General features: G+C 41.9%; 1 protein-coding gene across 5 annotated transcripts in view; it reads right to left on the minus strand.

Moving 5' to 3' along the window:
• Nucleotides 1-22,544, minus strand: part of peak1 (pseudopodium-enriched atypical kinase 1) — a 90,685-nt gene that overhangs the window by 25,989 nt on the left and 42,152 nt on the right. For 3 of the 5 annotated variants that reach the window (XM_029434474.1, XM_029434475.1, XM_029434477.1), the window contains one exon: nucleotides 17,106-17,182. The exons of 1 other annotated variant lie outside the window; for it this stretch is intronic. The gene's annotated coding sequence lies outside the window, so the exon portion shown is untranslated. Of the gene's footprint in view, nucleotides 1-17,105; nucleotides 17,183-22,369; nucleotides 22,435-22,544 lie in introns of those variants that run through there. One more of the 5 variants, XM_029434479.1, reaches the window with a different exon arrangement.

Consider the following 22,544-nt stretch of genomic DNA (forward strand, 5'->3'; position numbering starts at 1 on the left):
TTACTAGACCCTACACGGACAGCATTATATTTGATAGAGAAAAAACACAACAATAAACATAAAACACTGAAAACCTCGGGAGTGGATGAGAAGAACTTGAGGTCCGAATTAAATGGCACACAAAAAACACCCAAATAACAAAAGCTATTAAACTTTACAGCAGGAGACTTCAATGTTTTTCAGGCCAAGGACCCCCAAACTGGTGTAGCGTGGAGTAGGGACCCCCAACTTAACTTATCTTAATTTTTTATTCAAGTGTAAGTCATGAAGCCCAATCAAAACATTAAGTGATGTAAAAATGCACGGCTGACATTCTGACATCTAAATTGTGAAGCTACAAGGTTTACAGATTAAAGATTGTTTTTATTTGATGGTTAATTGATCCTGTTGTACCAACCAACATAAGTAAAACAACACAGAGTTCATCCTTAAAGAAAGGAACAGTAAAGATGTTGCAGGTCTGCATCCGCTGTGTATTACGCTCCTGGCTGCCATCAGGAACCTGCTTTTCTTCCATCGAGACCTATCAACAGTTAAGAGCTCTTTTTCTCTTAGCCAGCAAAATCCTGATTAAGTGATATTTGCTAAAGCAATATTCTATCTATTGGCTGGGGTGAGATAGCTAATTCAGCTCTGTTTGCCATGTAAAAGCTGCCAAAGGACTATTATACAGTACATGAACACAAAATTGAATACGGTGTGCTCCTGAGGAGATAATCAATACACATAGTGCAGTGTGAGGACCTCTTAGATATTGTTTGACTTTGGACAATGATAAATCAAAAATAAACAAATAATGGCCACACAAACAAAGCACTCTATTTCCTGAAGAGTGCAACGTAGAATAAATGAAAGATGGGTTCAATATGCTTATAAACACCGACCCTCCATCTCTTCACACAGAGTGTGTGATGACTCTGTCCTTTTATGGGTGACCCAAACCTTCATTTCATCAAATAGCGAGCGCTATGATTCACTGCGGGGCTGGTACGGACAGGGGCGGGTGAATCTGTCCACTCATTTATCTAACAAGGTCATAAGTGTCAGATCCTGTGCGGAAGGATGTCACCATGACAACACGGTGGGCCTGCGCACGGCAAAGACACAATAAAGCAGGAACTCTTGAATCAAACTTTGCTGACCGAGCTGTGGCCTCGTCCTCACAGGAAACACAGACTGTACAGACACATAATATTATTCAAAACCTGCAGATGTGACACGTAAGCACTGGATATTTCTGTGGCAGACCTTCGAAACGTCACGGGACAATCAAAAGTACAGCTCGTGAAAAAGGAATTACTGAGTCCGATGTGTCTTTCTCTATAAATACGCCGCTCGCGAGATGGAACAAAAGCACTATTTTAGTTATTCCGGACTGATTTTCTCAACTCCATGAACCTGTCCTCCTTGACACACAACAGGACAACGAGTAGGACTCTGTTGTGCACAGCTGTAATGCAGCTGTTGCACACATATTTTATCATGAGCGAGAAAAGGACAGCAGGGGAAGGCATAAAACAAGTGGTATTAACATGGATATTTCAATCATTTTTTGCACATTGAGAAAAAGCTGCATTGCTTTTATGAGATCTAGAGCAGATAGACTTTCTTTTGTAACTACATTATTTCTTCCCTGACAGACAGCGGAGGAGGGAGGGAGGGGAGGGGAGGGGGGGGGGGGGGGGAGGGGGGGCGGGATTAGAGGGAACAGTTTTCTTTTGAAATCAAGATAAAACCTCCTTATTGCTTTTTCTTTCTTCAAAGCAGCGAGATGGAATTATGAAAAGCGGCTCGCAGGCTGCATTCTAATAAGATGATTCAGTTTTTCATGCCTTTGTGTTTCTGATCACGAGTCTGAGAATCAAGAAATATCCAATATGTGTCACATACACTTTTCCACAAACAGAAAAACCCCCAGTGGTGGATGTGACAGCATATTTGACTTTTCCCTCAGCCACCATTTCAATTCTGTTGTCAGCCCCCTCCACAGCGGGGGCTGATATGACACTCCTACTACCAACCAGAAAAATGCACTTATCTTTTAGTTTCTCATTAAGCCCAAAGGCAAATAGCAGTGCCATGTTTGTTGCAGACAAGACCCCACAACGTGTAATCTGGAATGACAGTTGTGCCTTGGGGACACCAACAATCCCATCTGCCCAGCAATCCTTTCCTAAATCATGCAGTCCAGTATTTTTAGTTCACAAAGCTCACAGTACGGGGCACATCATTAAAATATGATAACTCCAGACGCCGTGCGGAACGAGCGGGGGGAACGTCTCCGAAGAAATCTCTCGTGCTTATGTAATCGTCTTTGTTTGAACATGAAAAGGATTTTATCTGTGGTTATACTCATTGCAATCTAAGTGTTCCTACTCGTGGCGATCAGCCAAATAATGGACTGCTATTTTTGTGTTCCTTTCATTATGTAACATATATTACACAACACAGTAAAAATGGGATGATTTACACAAAACCCTCCAGGGCACATTTTCAATATTACAGAAGGGATGATGTTGCATTATCATAAAGATACACAATCCAACACACACACACACACACACACACACTCACACAATATTACAGAGGTGGGATTGTTCTATAATATTGACAGTGTGTTATTGATCCGGTCTTCGCGTGTGTCCAGACTGGGACACGGCTACATATTTGATTTGAGAGATATGATGCGGCACTAAGATGCAGGCGATTATTGGAAAACAGCGTGCAGCTAGGATGTCTGCCTGTTCCTTTCCCCGAGCCTTTTCTCAATTCACTGCAACGTACTCCGTGAAATGTGTTAAATGAAGAGTTACAGCTAAACACCTCTAATAATCATCAACATTTATTTTGCATATCATTTTAGAGAAAAACATTCAGGCTGTAATTTGTCTACAGTGGTAAAAACATTCCTATTGAGGCCTCCTTAGTTATTCTTAGTTAGTCTTGTTTTTGTTTATCACTGGCGTGCTTGTCATGCATATTTGATGAGGCCAGGGCATTAAGGTGTTGATCATTTAAACACTTCCCCTTATGTATAAAGATTGACGACTGTCTGAGTTAAAGGAACGCCGGCTCTCCATCAAATATAAATGTATTCTGTAAAATGAGATTTATTTGTGCTCAGAAAGATGAAAAGTACACAATCAACAGTAAAGCACAGACGTCTATATGCTAAATGTGCAATATGAGATTCCCATACATTACATGTGCTCGGAGCAATGAGTTGTGGCAAGATTTGTTTTTATTGCACATTCCTAAAACTCCACAACAAAGTACGTGGAATTTAATCTGGCATCTTGAAGTTGGAGTGTGTGGATCAGCGTGTGTGTGTGTGCGTGTGCGTGTGTGTGGGAACAAGCCAATCACAAGAAGAGCTAAAGGCCTGGTTCATTTGTTCACTCAGGAAAACGTATTTTGTTTTGTAAATGTTCAACTACTTGTGTCAGGATACTGTTCTCTTCTCTGCAGATTACACTGTCTGAAACCATCTGGCACCGCACATCATAGCCCCCCCCCGTTCATATGATCCTAATCTGTCTGTTGGGAACCAGAAGATTACATTTCCTTCCAGTTCCAATGAAGATCAGAGACACACAAGTTTTAGGTTTTAGGAAGAATGAAATGTGTGTTCCATTTAAATTCTTACTCATTAAATCAGAATTTTAAGATCTAAATCTAAATCTCACTTGACAAATTAAATGAATAGATAAGGAAAACCTAATTAAGGGGCACTTACTTCATCCAAAAATTGAGGAATTGGTCGGGAAACTTTCAGGGGACTTTGGTCCTCTATTGCCAGTGGTGACGACCAGATGTGTACAATTTGAGGAGAACAGCATGAAGAGCCTGCAAAAACCCAACATGTATGTTCCAAATCTGAAATCCTCTGCACAGCAGTATAATGCAGTCTATTGCAGGTTATAGCAATAGATACAGTAAGACAAAAAAAAAAAAAAAAAACACATGCAGCTGAGCCTGTGGTATGCGGCACGCCCCCTTTTTATTTGGCTAGCTGTAATGTGACATGGCTTTGCTTTGAGAGGGATTTTATTCCCTGCGGTGTGTCAACAGGTCACCTGCAGCATGAGTGAGAAGAGCAATAATTAGGTTTTAACATTCAGCACACATGCACAGTGCAGCTCTCAATACAAGGACCCCACAGGGAATTGAGATCTTGTATAGAAGCGTGTATGTGTTTGGATTTTCTAGTTGCATTTTCTCGTCTGCGATTATTCCTTTTAGAAGCATTTCAATGAACTGCGATGCATTTTGGAGAATAACATGCGCCTGTGTGTGTGTTTGATCTGAAAAGCGATGAACAACACTCAGATGTGTCTGGGTGTAACTGCTGACAAGAAGAACACATTGGCATGCACACAAACACTTCTTTCTGAAGCAAGTAGCTGTAAAGGTTGAAAGGTCAGGTTACAGATGCCTCACTGCAGAGGCTGCACTCATTATCCCCATTGTTAGCCTCAACTGCCCCCCCCCCCCCCCCCCCCCCAGTTTGTCTCTCTGTCTCCTTCTCTCCTCTCATGCCCAAATATTTCTCTCCATTTAATAAGGCTATTCCTATTCTATTCTTTCAAAGTTTTTCTTTGTTGTCCGTCTTTCCCCCTCTGGCTCAGAATGTCCCACTCTCTTCTCTCTCTCCGTCTCCTTGCTCCTACCCACTCACTTTTTGTTTTTATTCAGGCTGTTTCTCTCTTCAGGCTTTTTCTCGCTTTCGCCCTCTCTCCACTCAGATATGTAGATATGCTGCTCTTCTGTCCGTCTTTCACACGGCAAACTTAAATATTGTGAAAACTCAAAACAAGCTCTGGCTCGGTAACGTCACATCCATTTCCTGATGTGTAACCTTTGTATGCGATTCCATCACCTATGTTCACTGGCAGGCAGTGATGTAATTGTAAGGATCGTGTGCACCTCAACAGCTACATCTCAAGAATTTCCCATTTTGGGAACAACACGCATACCAGCGTGGTAATTAGCAGACTTTTCTCTTGTAATTGAGATTTGCATATAATAAGAAATGTATACTTGTGATTGAATTATAACTGATGATTGTTTTCACTCCTGATTAATCTGCCTGTTTCTTTCTTCATCAATCAATTGCTTGTTTTGTAGATAAAATGTCAGGAAACAAAATGCCCATTATATCCCAGTTTTATGTGGCCAACAGTTCAAACATTAAATTAAATTTATATGACAAAAAAAAAAAAGATACTTAAAATCATATTTAAAAAATGCATTCATCAATTATCAAAATAGTTTCAGATTAATTTTCTGTCCAGTATTACTCTGTTATGAAAACAACTTCAACTGGTTATGTCATTGCTTTGTCCACTAGTCATCTGTGTTTTCAGTGGAATTGAGCTTTTCCCAGCTATGCTGCAAGATATTTTGATTTGTGGGTACAGGCCGCAGGAAAGTATAAAGACATATCACAGCTGCACACACGCACACACACACAAGTGCACGCACACATCATTTTCAACAGTCAATCCCATATTCCATGCCGAAAATCCAGTGGTGCCACTTGTGGCTTTCTCTCAATGACCAACATCTGAAAACAACAAACCCGTCACACAGACGACAAACATCACACAAACCAACAAAGCTTTGACTCATTAAAAACAAAGACTGTCAAATGTGTTTGAGAGTTCCAGAGCCGGTCTCTGTTGATTTTCCTGCACATGCTGGCGCAGAGTTAGACGTTCAGACGAGATGCAGTGTTGCTCCCTCGATCTGTGACCATCTGCTCCTGATTTGATAGCAGCAAACACTGCCTGGTTCAGTACCAGGCGAGATATCACACACCACCTGCTGCTTCGTGCCACCACCACCGAGACACAAGGCCCACGGGACTGCTCAGTGAGACCCAGACTTGGACTAGCCTCGGATAAGAATAACTTCTGAGGAGCGAGTGGTGGGATATAACTTTATTTACTGAGAGTTTACCCTGGCAAGACTTATGCACGAAACATTTCCCTCTGTGTGACGTAAAATGAAGAAAGAATGAATCGCACACACCTGAGGCCTCCCTCATCACTGCCCCCAGCAGTTATAGCTCACTGAACTGACACGCCGGAGAACTACTCACTACACACTCACTGTGCGATAAGAGAGATAAAGCATGTGGGACCGTGAGGATGTCACTGTACGTTTAGCAAACCGGTACATTTCAGCCAGAGAAGAGTGCCACCCCAACCTCATCTCCACCCACCTTTCCACCTGGTTAGATTGATGTCGACTCAGGCAGGCCGGTGTCTGGCTGATTGAGAGAAGGGGAATCGATAACGGTGACTCGAGGTGTGCGTCAGTGGTGGGAACATGTGACTGTCGGAGGCAGCGTGAGCTTGTGAGTATGCGAGACAGTAAGAACGTTTCAACTTAAAACAGCCGTTTTAGCTCGAGCACGCCCACTTTGCAAATCAAAAGACGCATTAAAACCTGTGGAATTGCTACAAATCTTAGTCACATGAGCTCAAGTCCTCCATCTCTCCACACTGCTGACAAGTGACTTTTGTATTTAGATGTAATATGAGGCGCTGATACATACAGTGCCAGTGGATGGATGGGGGTTAGACTCTGAGGGTAGACGACAAAAAAGAAAACAGTGACCCCTCAGATGACTGAGAGCAATTGAGATCATTGAGAGATTGAGCATCAAACGGCACAGAAATACATTTCACGTTAAGATTTCAAATCAGGTTCTACCACACTCACTTCTCCACAGAGAGGCAATGTTTTTCCCCTGAGAAAAGTCAGTAGGCTGAGGACAGAAGCTAATTTCCCACCCAGAGCACGTTCATAGAGAGGCAGTGGGAGCTCGCTGAGACTGGAACATAATAGTGGAATAACTGAGGCTGAAAGCTGGAGCCATGAGGAGATGGGATATGGGATTTTCTGCCGCTTTGTGGCAGAGGGTTTGAATGATAAGACAGCCGTGGCAGTGGGATAGACAAGAGCAGAGTAGATTTGAAATAGGAGGGGGGGGGGGGGAACTGCAGAGAGAGAGAGAGAGAGGGAGAGAGAGAGAGAGAGAAGTTATTTAAAGAAGCATCCACCATTATTTATTCGTACAGTGTTATCAAACAAATATCAAAAGCTTTTAAGATGTTTTTTTAGGATATAAGCAAAATAGGACAAGAACCACACGTACTGCATTGCTGGAATGGTACGTGTGCTATCTATGCTAACCTGTTTTGCAATGATCATAAGCTAACATTAGTATGAATAGTCAAACCTGAGTGTAAATCGTGGTACTTCTTCTGAACCAGGAGATGTTTGATAACCGTGTCGCGGTTGCACGTTGCAGTTTGCATCCATGTCTGTCCAACATGTCATCTCTTCATAATTGTATCCTATTAGACATTTGTGTGAAATGTAATAATACGTGTATGAATTCTTGACTTATGGCCAAAAACATGTTTGGTGAGGTCACAGTGACCTTGACCTTTGACTGCTAAATTCTTATCAGTTCACCCTTGGAGTACATTTGGGACACATTTGAAGAAATGTCCTCAAGGCATCCCGGAGATATTGCGTTCACAAAAAAAGTAATGCCTCTGGCCTCGGAGGTCGCCGGCGTGGAGACATAACAACGTTAATTAAAAAGTGGAAGCTACCTCCTCTGCCAACTGCAAATTGGCCCGAGGTTGGTGGCTCCGTCCCCAGTGACCTTGAGCCAGACAATGAACCCCAAATGGCTCTCAATGTGTGTTTGAGAGGGGGAAACAACACGAGTCGCTTTAGGGAAAAGTAATATAATGTAATGTCATAAAACAAAACATTTGACTGTGGTTGTACAATAGCCAATACTGAATTCATGATAGTGATATGTTAACAACATGTGATAGTTTAAACAAATGTGATATGTTTTATATACACAGCATATGTTCCTTGTGATGGAAACACCTGTTTCTGAATGACCTGAAACGTATCTTTGGCATTTCTGTATGACAATTTGTTGTCACTCGTTGTCTGACATATACACAAATCCATATTCACATACTGTATCAATGCCCCCTCCCCCTTACCTTATTCTGTCTATTTATAAATAATTTCACCTGGTCATTGAAGGGGATCCTATAAACATCAGGTACAAGTATAAGCTGAGATCATCAGTTCAGCACCTTGGTGAAGGGCACTCTGACAGCAGCAAATGAAGTGCAGACTGCACTTATTGCCTTCTCTGCTCAGATTTTCTCCACTCACCCTGGGATTTAAAGTGATGACCTTCAAACATCTCCCCAAGCTATTCAAGCTTTGCTACCTCAAAGTGAAGGTAGCGGTGCAATTGACTAATCTCTTCACTTAGTCATGGGTGCTGAATGACATTACCTACCGTATGCGACTATGACAGGTTCGGAAAAATGGCTCCTGAGCCATGTTTGCATGCGTGTACGAGTTTGCATGTGCACACGAGTGCTGGCAAATGCAGAGCAGCTTTTGGTTGCGGCAGCGAAGCCACAAGAGGTCACACAGATGACTTGTTCCACATCATTCCCAATTTCTACCAAATTTCAGTTTCTCTCCAAAGACGGAGTCTGCCAAAGTGATTCCAGTGTACATCACACCAGGTTCAAAAAGCTTTTCCGCAAGTATGACTCTCATTAGCTGCTCAATTTAACTTCCGTTTTGAGTCAAATTAACTATTCAGCTGGCATAAAAAGTGTTCTCTCGTTTACGAGTACAGTGTTCATTGAACTGAAAAAACAGTCTCTTCTAAATGAAAGTAAAAAGTCAGTTTTCTGTATTGAGAAAGACGGACGTAGAATTGCACGCGAGTATTATTCTAGCCCGTAACATGAAGATAGGGGAAATGAGCCGACCCAGAGCGAGGCTTGAATGGGAAATAAAAATCCTTCTGTTTGTATCTCTCTTTTGAGTGTTTCAAGTCAGCTATAAAGTCCACTTAATACTGAACCTCTTTTGGCTGTAATAGCCGCGATAAACACTTGTTGTACAAATATCAGCCTGTAGCTCATATTAAAAGGAGTAGCTCCAGGGTGGCATCCACAATTAAAGTCATCTGGGCTCGTTTGTATCCTTATATAAGAGCGACGCCCGTGTTCACAAGTATTGATTGAACCTAGACTAGTGGAATAAAAGATGAATCCTCACTCGGGATGTAACGGTCATGGCTCGGTTGGTATCCTGGTTTAGGGGTCATGGTTCAGTGCAGTGTGCAAACAATAAATGCACAAATCTATTTTTGAAAAGACAGTTGTGCAAGTGGCCCGAGACGGACACATTCCTCTTCATGAGGTAGCATTTTGTCCACTGGCAACTTTGGTAAACTATTTTCAATAGAAACAATAAGGAGCATTGTAACTGGTCACAACAGGCTATACAACTGAAAAGCATCTCTTACACTGAAAATACAAAAATAAATAGAATAATAAAATGCATTAGAAAGAGTGTTACAATTAGTTCCACCTTGGCTACATGCCAACTAAAGGCTTCTTGAAAGCAGCAGGGAGAAGGAGTTGGGCACAGGTGATTGGCACATCTGCCGACGAACATGCTGGAGTGTTTCCGGTCACATCTACAACGGTGGAGCAATGCCAACACACTGTCCTTGTCTTCTTGTCTTAATCACATCTCTCTCTATGTTGCTAACGGCGTACAGCTAAAATAATTCCGGGCGGATATTGCGCTTGTGAAATTTGCCGAGGCATCAATCTGCATACGGTGTATTCTGCATGGGGCTGTGTGCACTGAACCATGAGCCCTGTGCCGTGACAGTTTGGCACGGATAAACAAAACGTTACAGCCTTCATTCTCACAGTGAATCCCGGTAATAAAGATATAAATTCCATAGAACAGGCCAACCATCATAAGCAGCCAGTTTACACTTACATTATTTATTAGCTAAGTGATTCATGTCACTAATTTGGTTAGATACAGTGTAAATCATACCATTAAAGTTTTATTGATCTGCCGATAGAAAAATATTCTGGAAGAAAACATTCACAACTCAGACACAGCTACGCAAAACAAAGCTCCATCTACAGACTTCGCTATGAGAGTTATGTACCAACAAATGAGTCGTGAGTCGTGAGAGAAACGGTGTGTAATGTACAGAATTTCCCCTGAGAGTTAGTTTCACAATCCAAACAAGTCAGTGAGCTGACAACACACAGACCACCAAGGAAGCCAGAGGAGGGAAAGGAGGCGAGGAGACGAGGAGGCACAGGGGACTCAGTTCGTCCCACACAGCGAATACTACAAGAAAAGTCAACGTCTTATGAGCCAATTTCTGAATTTATGTACCAAGTAATGATGAGGTAACAATCTCACCAAAGTTAACTACACATGGTGGATAGAAATATCCAGAAGAAAAATCTATATTTTGTATTAGAAGCATTTATGCTTATATTATGGTATAACTATGGTAAATGAGCATTATGTTGTAGCAAACGGTACATGTGCACTGCACACTGTGCGTATTGGCAATACGAAAAGATTGATACCACGCAATGATACATAAGATGGACTTAAAAATCCTTGAGAAATGGTTTTCATTGTGGATTGGCCTTCACAGTGTTCCTGCTGCGTCAAGGGCTCCAATCATATTAGTAAAACAAAAGACGGACTGAGTGTAATGGACTGAATCCACTGTGATATACTAAGTGCTCAGACCGCCGGCTCTGTGCATTTGTCTGTGTCTGTGTGTATGAATTAAGGGTATACGGTTGTGTGTCTTTGTTTTTTCATACGTGTGTTGCTGTTTGCAAAGCCTTTAGGAAATGACACAGACGGTGTGTAATAATGTAATAAGTACATTCCTTGGGAGTAGTGAGAGATTACAGATCGTCGTCAGTCACATGAATGCCTCTCGAGTTCTAGGTGTTCCACAATATCAACAGGGAACGCAAGTGTGATGCTAACAGCCGATGAGCTACAGCCGCTGATGTACTTTCTTTCCTCTCATGAAAACTCTATTGTCCATTGTATGTTTAAAAGACAAGACTTGTCTGAGGTTTTAGCTGTTTTTGGGCTATATTCCTTAAACAGGTGAAAAGTATTTCTGCTAAAGATGTACTGTGTCTACTGCAGAAAGAATACTTGCAGTGTGTAATCAAAACTCCTCCTTTTTTTTCATTATTTGTATTTCCATTGCCAAATTAATCCATAAGGATATGAAGTGAGCGAATTCAGTTGCCAGCAATTTGAGCACATATTTTAACCGCAACATTTGCAAGGCCTGCTCTTCAGTCTTCCCAGAGTAAACAAAGTAAAAAAGATGAACTGTAGAAGCCCTTTCAGTAGTAGTGGTGACAGACAGCGATGAGTAATGGGACAGCCACACGGCCTCATTATAAACTCACCTCCCTTTGCTGATTCGCTGACGGGTTCGACTTGGAACAGCTAATGCAAAACCAGATGAAACTGTCAAAACAACGTCCTCACTGCAGTAGTAAAGTTCAGTCATTAGCTCTTGGCAGTTCCAACTGCCAGTCTTAGTTGTTAAACAATCCTACAAGATAGTAAGATGCAGTTTAGTTTCAAGCCAGAGGAAAGCTCATCTTCAACTCTTGATCTTTCTTGGATTAAAATCAAATTACCTTTTTTTTTTTTTTTTTACATTAGCTGTAAATATCCAGTTTCCAGCTGTATGAATATGTGTATCTGGAATGTGGGACGTCTTGTTTTGCTCCTCTATTTTTAACCTTTAAGCTAAGTGAATAAAAATAAATACATCTGTGAGAGAGAAGGCTGCCAGTGAGCACACTGTGTTGAGCCTAAACGCTCTACATGCCGTTTCTGAACATATTCCGTGCAAAGAAGATGCATGAAGATCGCAATATAATGTAATAGCTTTTCAATGACACTCTATGGGCAGACATGGCTCAAAGCACCAACTGGGTCTATTAGGGTAAGAAGGAGAAAGGCGGAGAAAGAGTCAGCAGCAGAAACTCAATGACAAAGAGTGAGTGAGGGAGAGAACAAACTAAAAGAGGGAGAGAAAAAAGAAACGCAACAACATTCCAGTGCAGTGTTTGGTATTGTGCAAGCGCTTGGAGAGTTGCTGCAGTTTGGCCTGGGAAAGAGCCAGTGCAGGTCTCTGGAGGGACCAACCGGCTGGCCTCCAGACAAACACCAGCAAAGTGGCAGAGCAGAAACAGCCAGATGTGTGGGAATGCATCACACAATCACACACACACACAGTGTATTTGTGCCGCCATAGCCATAAATATCTGCCATTTGGAAAATGTGATACTTACTCGAAGTGATATTAATTGGTAATATTAGAAACGTTGTTGGCTATCATAACACCTATGCTTAAAACATGTACTGAAATTAAACATCATTTTCTTTTTTCTGTCTTTTTTTTTTAAAGGGGGCATGATGTAGCATGAAGTTTAATAACACTTAGAAGTACAGATAAAGGACAAAGGAGGTTTGAGAAAAGCTGGTGTAAAAGTGGGGACTGGTTATGTAAATAAGAATTTATAATTTATGGTGCCCTGAAGATATACTGAACTGTAACAGTGTTCCAATATACTGCAGTACTGTAGCTCCACACTTTAAATAACTGTTGTTAACCTCACTTTTAGAGCAGAGCATCACTATAGACCTGCTTTGTTAAATGTGAATATTATCTATAAAGCCTATTTCAAGGGTCGAGTTAAGAGATATTTCTACCTGCCTGATTTGACATCCAAAAATCCTCAATTCATTATAAAATGATTGGATATGTGTGTACACTTGTACATTAAATAGATTCCATTGAACATAAGTACAAGGCTGCTACTCTTCTGCTTTCACACTTTATATACGTGCATAACTTCTACCTGATCACATCAATTCTGAACTGGAACAAAATGTTGCTTGTCCGCCACAGTGTCCACAAAGTCCTTGTCACTGGAGCAGGTAAAAATGTGCAACATGATATCACAGATTAGAGACTTGGCTCTGTACTTTCTAGCTTTCGCAAAGCTGAGTGGAGGAAAAACCTCTCAACTTTCAAGAGTCATGTGCATGTTATGGTAGATATTTTTCCTTAGAAATCCCGAGTGGTAACACAACTATAGAGAGCATAACAAAAGAATCCTTTAACATAAACCACAAAGAAAACAGTCAGCAGGAGGACGGTGGTAAAAACTGATTTTTATAACTCGCACGCAACACGAGGCTGTAAAGGCAGAAAAAGACATTTGAAACAAGTTCAGTCACTGCTGTGTTAATGTGCTAGTCATGGGAAAAGCGAGAAAAGCACACGTCTCATGTAAAGTAAAACACATACGAGCAGAAACATTCAAAACCTTGAGTCACTACACACGAGTGCAGCAGGTCTACATTACTACACAATCCGGCTGTGGGGCTAAAAATAACAAGCATGTCATTGTGAGATTTGTTTCTCTCTCTTACAGTTTTCTCCGTCTCTCACCCACACTGCCATACCAACACCCAAATACTCTTTCTCACACACACACACACACACACACACACACACATACACACACACACACACACACACACACACACACACACACACACACACGCTCACATGCTCACATGCTTCACGCTCTGGTTTAAAGCTGACACGGCGATTAGCTAGGGGCAGGTGGTGATGACTGTGGAGAGCTCATGGAGGTTTTCTCCCACCTGACTAACATCCTCCCTGCTGTCGTTCCCTATTTCCCCCCCGATAGAACAGAGACTTGTTTGGCACCAGGAAACATCAAACACATAGGGTACAGCATCGCAGAACTGAGAACTGATATTCCTGAGATGCCAGTGGGATGTGCAGAAAACGGCATTCATCTGGGATCACAGAAGGTTATTTTGGCTTCAGGACTGAAAAATCTCACTTACACACACACACACACACACACACACACACACACACACACACACACACTTGCCAAGACTGCTTGCACTAGTTGCATGTACGAGCACAGGCAGACTTTCAAGGCGAGGCAGACAGCACGTTTCCTCCCTGTCGACAAGTATACACTATATACTTATAGTGATACCTTTGCTGTATAAAAGCTTACCCTTCATTTTGTCAGATTCATTCTCAACCCATTTAGTCAATTCAAGATCTAGAGCGTGTAAGAAAGGAAGTCCGAGAGAAACTCTCAGGTCTGCTTAAAATAATGTAAACCTGTTACAGAATAAGAGTAACTTTGAAAACCAGGACAATAAGTGTACTTGATTAAAACGATCTTTTATTCGTTTAGCGGTGTTTAAAAACCAGGAACAGAGGCTGCACATTAGCTTTAGCTAGACATCCTGTATACAATGTATGTGTTGCACTGCTTCTCCCCACGTAACAACGTTTGAAATAAAGTTGTTGTTACATCAGTACCGACATAGCTTAACAAATGCCATTATTTCACAATATTAATAAAGACGGTAAGAAGGTATAAAGCGCTCGCATTCATTTAAAGATGTACCAGAAACAGTACATTCAACTATTCAGGCCTTAATTAGACTTTGTGGAGTGCATGCATGAGAAGCAGAATATATAGGCAGGATATATAGGAAGCTACAGAAGACAAAAACAGCCCCGAGACAAAACCCAAGCTGCTGGAGAAGCTCGTCCTACTTTCGTCAAAGAACAATCGCCTGCTGCGGTGCTCGACTCGAGGAGAAATGAAAAGCGGGGGAACAGATTTGATAACAGTTCCCAATTAACACAACTAAAAAATAAAAAAAAACAGTGTTTTTGTGAATGTGGAAATTGCTTTCATTTGAGACAATGTTAGGCTGACTGTAAAGGGAGACATGCTTATTTCACTAATGATTTAACCATAGCTGTGTCTGCTTCTCTGCTAATCCAAAACTCTGACTCCACTTTGGAAAACATTCACAGCTGTGTCGTTATGTCATGTGAAGTCAGGGAGTTTATTCCAAAATGTGACAGTTTGATTAAAGATAAAAGAATCATTGTACTGCTTAATGAGTTTCATATGAAAGATTAACAACAATTGTGTCTTAAAACTTGACAGTAAAGGGTCCAAGTGGAAAAAGTTATCCAGAAAGAGATTATATACATAGTGGTGGAGGAACCATAACAGCATCATGAAGAATTTATTCTACCAAGGGTCATACAAGAGGAGACCCCCATCCAGGTTATAGCTGGTAGCTAGCAAACATGTCCTAATAGTAATCACAACAACAACAAATCCCTGAGCAGTCCATCGTTGTTTACAGCTACTAGTTTTGGACAGACGCGTCGTTTTTCCTTTTTGCAATGAGAGCAAACATTTCTCTTAGTGGTTTTGAGGAAGATGATGAGATGTGTGGGCCAAGAAGCGACTGCTGGCATCAACAGCTTGGAACGCAATACCACATCATCCAATTACATTGAATTCAACACCTCCCTGCACTCAACTGCCAAGTGCAAAACAAACCAACGGCAGCAGAAACTAATGGATACCAGAGAAGGCAGAGGCGGCGGGAGAGAGCTCATGCCGTCCTGCGCCTCTGACACTTCCAGGTGAAATGGAAGGCCATGGCGAGCAGCCGCCTGTGGGTCAAAGGCTTTGAAGGAGGCAGCATACGGTGTGTATGTTTTGTATAGAAGCTCACCTCTGCCTCTAACTGAACAAGCATTTTCATCCTCCTCGTTTCCTCCAACCAGCCCTGAACTAGCCTGACGGGTCTCATTAAAAGAGAAACATTTCAAAGATAAGATTTCACACACTTCCTGGTTGTGAGGGGGAGTTTTGCTGCCAGCCAGTGTTTGCTGTTTACTACACAGATTATTTTTCCCCCACTTGGCGTGTAGGAGAAATGTAAAGTACGTTGGTTCAGCATCTATATCACAATGGACACATGTGCAATCATCAGATCCTCCAATGAGTCTCAAGAAGTATCATAAATTCAACTCATCCCCTCAATATTTATGAGAGCTTGCTATTCAGCACAGATATAGCCACACTTTAAGAACCACAACTTCCTTGAAACTATGGTAAAGACTTTCCTTCTCTTGTTCAAAATAATAAGTCCTCTGATAATTGCATTTTATTTATTTACAAAACACTTTGACCCGTGTGTGTGTGTGTGTGTGTGTGTGTGTGTGTGTGTGTGTGTGTGTGTGTGTGTGTGTCTTCAAGGTTTAAAAAAAAGAAAAGCAAATGTGTCAGACAAAACTAAAGAGAAAATAGTTTTTCGGATGTTTCTTTGTAAAAGGTCAAGTGCAGTACATAAAGTACCTGTTGTTAGTACACACGCGCACACACACACACACACACGCACGCACAGAGCAACATCTGTGGTGGGAGCTGTGGAGACAGAGCACATGCAAACAGAGCAGGCTGCAAACCTGCTGAGACACAACAACACAGATGGCTGCTTTTTTACCCAGCTGGCACTGAGACATATGGAAACAGAGATCATTAGCAAGATAATAAGTGAATGGCAATGTTAGCAAAGGTAAGTCATCAACATCATCCTCAAAAGAGTTTTCCGTATTATAGCTGCACCTAATCAATATGTTCATATTGACAATGGATCCGATGACTATGTGTGATGTGAAAGCGGATGGCCATATTGAATGGCACAATGTTCCACTGCAAACATCAGCCGTAGTGCAACACATCTGCTCACCTAGCTATTCAGGACATTAAGAATCCATTAAAAAATACTGCAGCTGTTATACTACCAGTATATATTATATTAAATATGGATGGAGTAAGTTGTTTTGAAATCACTAATAGGAAAACAGCAGTGCTTGTAATCGATATCACAGCCTGTCAGTCATTAAGTTAGAACACTGCCGTCATGCGTGCGGTTTTTGTTTTGGAGAAAGCCACTGTTGCCATACTAATGCAGAATCAGCAGAATAATGAAGCACAGCATGTGAGACCTTTCACAGCACGGCTGGTCCATAGGGAGCGACTAAACTCTCTTGAAAAGAACATTTAGAGTCAAAAAAGGGAACTTTGCAATTCAAATCAATGCCACAAACAAAATCACAGAGAAGCAGCTACTGTGGAGGATAAACCAAGGGTTTGGTATGTCGTTACTTCAAGTGTGCATGCTGCATAGACTGACTAAACAACCAAGACAAGCCTCTGAGGACATGAGAGAAACACAGATGGACAAACAGACCAACACACACACACACACACACAACTCACAGTGCAATGAATCAAGCGGCAGCACCGGCAGCCATGGAGTCCCAGTCGGGGAAGCAGTGAGCAGCTACTTGTGGAACCTACAGATGACAGAGACACAGAGACACAGAGACAGGAAGATGAGAAAGTATAACACACAGAAGGGAGAGAAGAAGAGCATTGTGTTCGTTTGTCAGAGACGAGTGGCCCTGAGGAACAATGCTGGTCATAACTTCAGTGGGACAAACACTATTGTTTTTTATGTATGTGCTTGGTACACAATGTGAGAGGGATGCAACAAGATAAAAAAAGTGCCTGAAAGTTTTCAATTGGGAATTATTCATTTCCATACAGTCTAAAGCACCTGTGGACAACAGATGTGATAATCACTCACATTGATTACAAATATTTGTGTTTACATTTTCAGAATTATTGGCATATTTCTGCGTGTTCAAGACAAAATCACCAAAGAGTATCGGCTGATAGACGATACCGAGACGTCTGTTCTCCGCTCAACATCTAAAACTATGTTTTTCCACCAAAATGGGGGAAAATACATTGCGAGCCTCGTCTGTGCTGCCACCAAAAATAGGCATCCTTACTGTTTCTCAGAAGGCATAATTCTCTGGTCACTGTATGTCATACAAAATGCTCCACTGAGCAGCACGCACGCATCCATCTTGTCCTGTGTGCTGAAAATAAACTGGACAGTGACAGTTCTTCTAATCCAGTTGGTGGATTTATTGCCAACTGTGAAGGGAGGACATATTTTCTGTCAATGCATTGAATTTTCTAAGCTCACTTCAATATACAAACCTCCTTTTACTTCTTTAATATCTGTTTGATGTGTATTTTTGGAGACAAAATAGGTGGAAGTATGAGTGACCCCGCCCATGTCAGGGATTCTATCTTAAAAACTATTCTGCATTAATTCATCTGAGGACGAAGCATCTTGTTGGGGGGATAAAAATAGCCAGTCATCTCAGGAGCCTTGGGTTTATTTTTATGAGCCTATTTATTCCCTAAATATCTGTCAAAATGGGAATGTGGAGAGAAAATCCTTGGAAGTTCTGCAGCGATGAATGTGTTGTGAACCTTTACTACGAATAAATGCAATGTAGTTTAAAAAAGGTTCTCGTGTGGGGCTTAAAAAATACATTTAAAAAAGCTGAATGTGGATCATTCTGACTAACTTCAAAGTGACATGGTTACTTCTTGCTTTTCATTATAAGCTTCAAATCTCCATGGCTTATGGGTTTGTTGTTGTTTATGCTTTTCTGTCTCCGAGCGCACGAGGAACAACTGGCACGCAGTCTCAAGGGGTTCAGGAGCATGCCCACGCAGGATTCCAGTTAACTCGTAGTTTGAATACGCAAACAATTGTTATGACACAATTACGTCGGAATAATGGAACAACGTCATGCATCCTGTCAGTCTCTTATGCAACCTTCATTTATATGCAGAGCAAAGTCACCAGACCTCCACCAGCAACGGTTAAGCCTGACCGTCAGCGTGCCTGTTTACATTATTTGTTCACAATCTGGATGCTGTCTTTTGCGGGTTATCATTAAGATTTTCTCACCAACTTAATTGCTGAGATTGAGGTGAGTACAGTAGGGTAAACAACACAAACAAACCTTTAACATTACCATGGTCACTTGGAAGAGAAAAGCAACGACCCAAACTGCTGTATAGGTCAATAGAAGTTATCACCTGGTTCAGGAAAGAGAATTACATAATCACTTTGCAAAAAGGTTTGAGGAAATATTGTCAAATTGGAGGTTTGTCTACAATATTTGTGATCTGTCTTACTGGACTCTGTTCTATATATGACAGCAATTAACTTAATGAGTAACATGTTTTAATGGTCAGAAATGACTATGATTATTATCAATACTGTTACAGTAGAAGGATACTCCATCCAACACTGCCCTCCTCCCACACACTCCAGGAGCTTTACACATCTGATGCGCTGCCCAGTAAAACCAACTCCAGTTGATCAAAGCAGGTCAGCTGGATGAGTTCTTAATGAGCTGGCTCATTGAACATATGACAATAGAACAAATACTTAACACAGGTTGTGTTTTACTCTGCCTAGATGTAACACTTTGACACGAGCAGCCTTGCAGTCATAAGCAGGACAATCAAACAGTCCAACATATTTAGTTTTTGCACGTTTCAGCAGACTTAAGGTGGTGTTGTTTGCAGGTGCCATTACACACCTGTCCCTGCCTCTGTGAACTTAATTGACCACAATCACTCCCTCCTATCTAGTAAACAACATCTGGTTCCAGTAGTCCATCTGCCACCTGTAGATTCTCTTCCACAGGACTCGCGTCGCGTGTGTCTCCTGAGGTGCACTTACTGGAACACCATTGACTGGTGCACGCCGGTAAACAGGCTTTTAATTGACTTTTTAATTGATTTTTTTACAAAGCATTACCGGGTGGCTTTTAAATCAATGTACTGTTTGGTTGTCGTCTGTACATTATTGTGAATATCTGCGGTACACGTCGCTGATTCAAGCTTCCTGCTGTTTTTATGACAGAGCGTTTGATACACTTCTCTTTGGTGTAGCTACTGAATGAAAGCATCAGAGGATTTATTTTGATAAATTGTCTCTTAAAGTGCCAAAGTTAACATTTCCTGTAGGAGAAACAGTTAACAATACTTTTACCTAAATGCTAGAATGAACGTTTATTTGCGTGCCTGCTCATGTCGCATTTCTTTACTTGTTTATACCATAGTGATTTGTCTTTGTTTGATACAGTATGATAATAATTAGCACTGATTTGCTGGCATCTTTGCACACCTGACTCCCAGATCACCTTCACCTCCCCCAAGCCACGGCCAGATTCTGTGAGCATAATTTGCTGACTCACTGTCATTAACACTGGCTGCAGACGGGCTGAGCGAACAGCGTACAGTAGAACCACTCGAACAAGTAAAGCACAGGTTAAAAAAGAACCAGTAACACAAACAATACTTTGAGTAAGTAAATTGTGACATCTATTTGAAATCGGGATTACGGTATAATGACTCCATCAATCACACATGTGCCTGTCAAGCTAAACATACCAAGTGACCACATGCACTAAGCTAGACCATGATTGCACGTGTTGTTTGGAGGTTACACTATGAAGATAACTTCCCTGTCTTTCGTAAGGGCATTTCAGCTGTTTTTTAAAGTTATGTGTCTCTCCAATAAATACGTCTTAAGATGTCAGACCTGTGTTTTTCTTAAATATGGCGGGTTGGACACAGTATAAGTCTGTGGTGGAGTACAGACACACACAGGAAGCTTTTACACAACAACAGGGCTCAGTGGAAGACCACAGACATATCATCCCTACAATCCTGAGCTTACAGCAGAGTCGACGCCACACAGATAAGCACGTTATCACCATCAGCTGTGACTTACACTGAACCCAGATCAGCCCTAATGGCAGCCTCATGAATATGCAAATAGTGTCCATCACAGTCATCCGAATGGCTGTTATTCTGGGTCCTCTCATCTTTATTACTGCTTCCTGTCATTCTGCTCTACCTTGTTCTCGTCTCCATAACAACCTCCAAAATCCAATCTCCAAGCTACTCTGCATATCCAGCGACAGGCTCGTCGCTGCTGGTGGGGAGAGGGGCTCCACTCGTACTCTTGGACCGCTTTTAAGTGGCATCTGCAGTTTCCCCGGAGTTGGCAGAGGATATTTTTTGAAATGCTTTGTTTCCCTGTCAATTCATTTGCCCCCTCAGTTTTCCGACGTGGGTGAAATAGGGGAATAACGAAAGATGTTGAAACATGCCAATCAACGCCTGGAGGTAAAACGGCACAGAGGTAACATGAGGCCAACTCCCACGGCTTCAGGTACTGGTCCAATCCAATACTTTTGACAGTTTTTAAATGATTTATCCAGACATTTCTTTGTTGCATCTCCTTCAGGTGAGGTGCTATCAGGGAATGCAAGGAAGTTTAGACGTGTGAAAATATGCACAATGACCCGCCAGCTCTCGCTCTGGCTTAAGCTCGCTACGTCCGCATATCATTTTAACATCACGCCTTTAATTCACTTGCAAATCAGGTGAATGAGTTCAGGTTGGATCACACTTGCCCGGTGACATACGAATGAGATTAAGAGTCTATTGACTTGCAACTTGCACCCTGCAGAGAAATAAGCAGGGAGTGAATTGAAAACAAAAAGTAAACCCATTGTCTGTGGTCATGCTTAAAAGCATTAGCTACCACGTAGATGTTGTGTCTTCGTGCTTAGAGCTGATTTAAAAAATAAAAAAATGTGTTGGAGGAGGGGTGGGATTATCCAATATACATACAGCGAAAATAGTCACAGATAAGCCACAATTCATGTTGCATTAACGTGAACACTGCTGAGCGTGTACTTTTTTCCCTTCACATTTGAGCAAATGAGAAAAAGGTTTCCAAATCAATCACCCCCCCCACCCCCCCCCCATCTCAAATCGCAGTGTGCATTTCTGTCTCTTTCCCTCTCAGGTTCCATTATTATAGTCAGTTATAAAACATCCTGGAGTTTCTATGCAGACAGTAAAAGGATTGTGTTGAATATAGCAGAGCGGAGAGTCAGGGTGCAAACAACAGTTCCTGTAAGCAGAAAAACATTCTCTTTGGAAATAATTTTTAAGCTGAGAAAGCTGCTTCCACACAAATTCAATATGTACAAGGAAGAGAAAAAAGGAGAGCAGGCTGCCCCAGAATCGTATCGAAGACTACAACTGAGCGGGACGACAAAAACATAAACGTCGATCTTCCGAAAGGTTAAGTCGCATGATGAGATAAAAAAGTACTGTGAAAATAAACACAGCATTGTTGAGTGGCGACACACTCCCGTAACACTGAACTGTAACTAAGAAGCTGCAGCTATAAAAAGGTTTCATTAACATGTGAGCCGGCTTGTCCAAAGCCGCACATCCTGCCTAATTAGAGGGTGTCCCTTCAGCGCTGAAAGTCCCCTCTCCGAACACTTGACACTGGAGACAGGAGATGATAATAATGATGCATTGACTGGCTCGTGGCTCCCTCTCCTCCGCTTCTCCCCGACTTCCCTTGCGTCTAATCTGTCCCTATGCACAACGTTTTCTCTGTGAATCTCTTAAGTCCTGTGTGATCATCCTGTCCATCTGTGTCTCAGAGGCTGTCAGTATGCTATCGAGCCTCTGCCATACTGAGGAGACAGCAACAGTTGTCGGAGCCTTGAAGAGCAGGAAGAGGAGGGAGGTGAGGAGTAAACAAAAAGAAACGTGGCTAAACTACTTACAAAGCAGTGGCGTGTATCCGATCAGCGGCCAGGCAGACGAATGGGAGAAGAGAGCCACATGACAAACGTAGTCGATATGGAGTTGGTGCATGAATGAGAGACAGGGAGGGAGGGAGGGAGAGCTCGGGCGCTATGTGAGGAGGGAGGGAGGGAACAAGTGTGAGAGTGGATCATG

The sequence above is a fragment of the Cottoperca gobio genome, chromosome 6 (genome assembly GCF_900634415.1).
Source record: "Cottoperca gobio chromosome 6, fCotGob3.1, whole genome shotgun sequence".
Classification (NCBI taxonomy): Eukaryota; Metazoa; Chordata; class Actinopteri; order Perciformes; family Bovichtidae; genus Cottoperca; species Cottoperca gobio.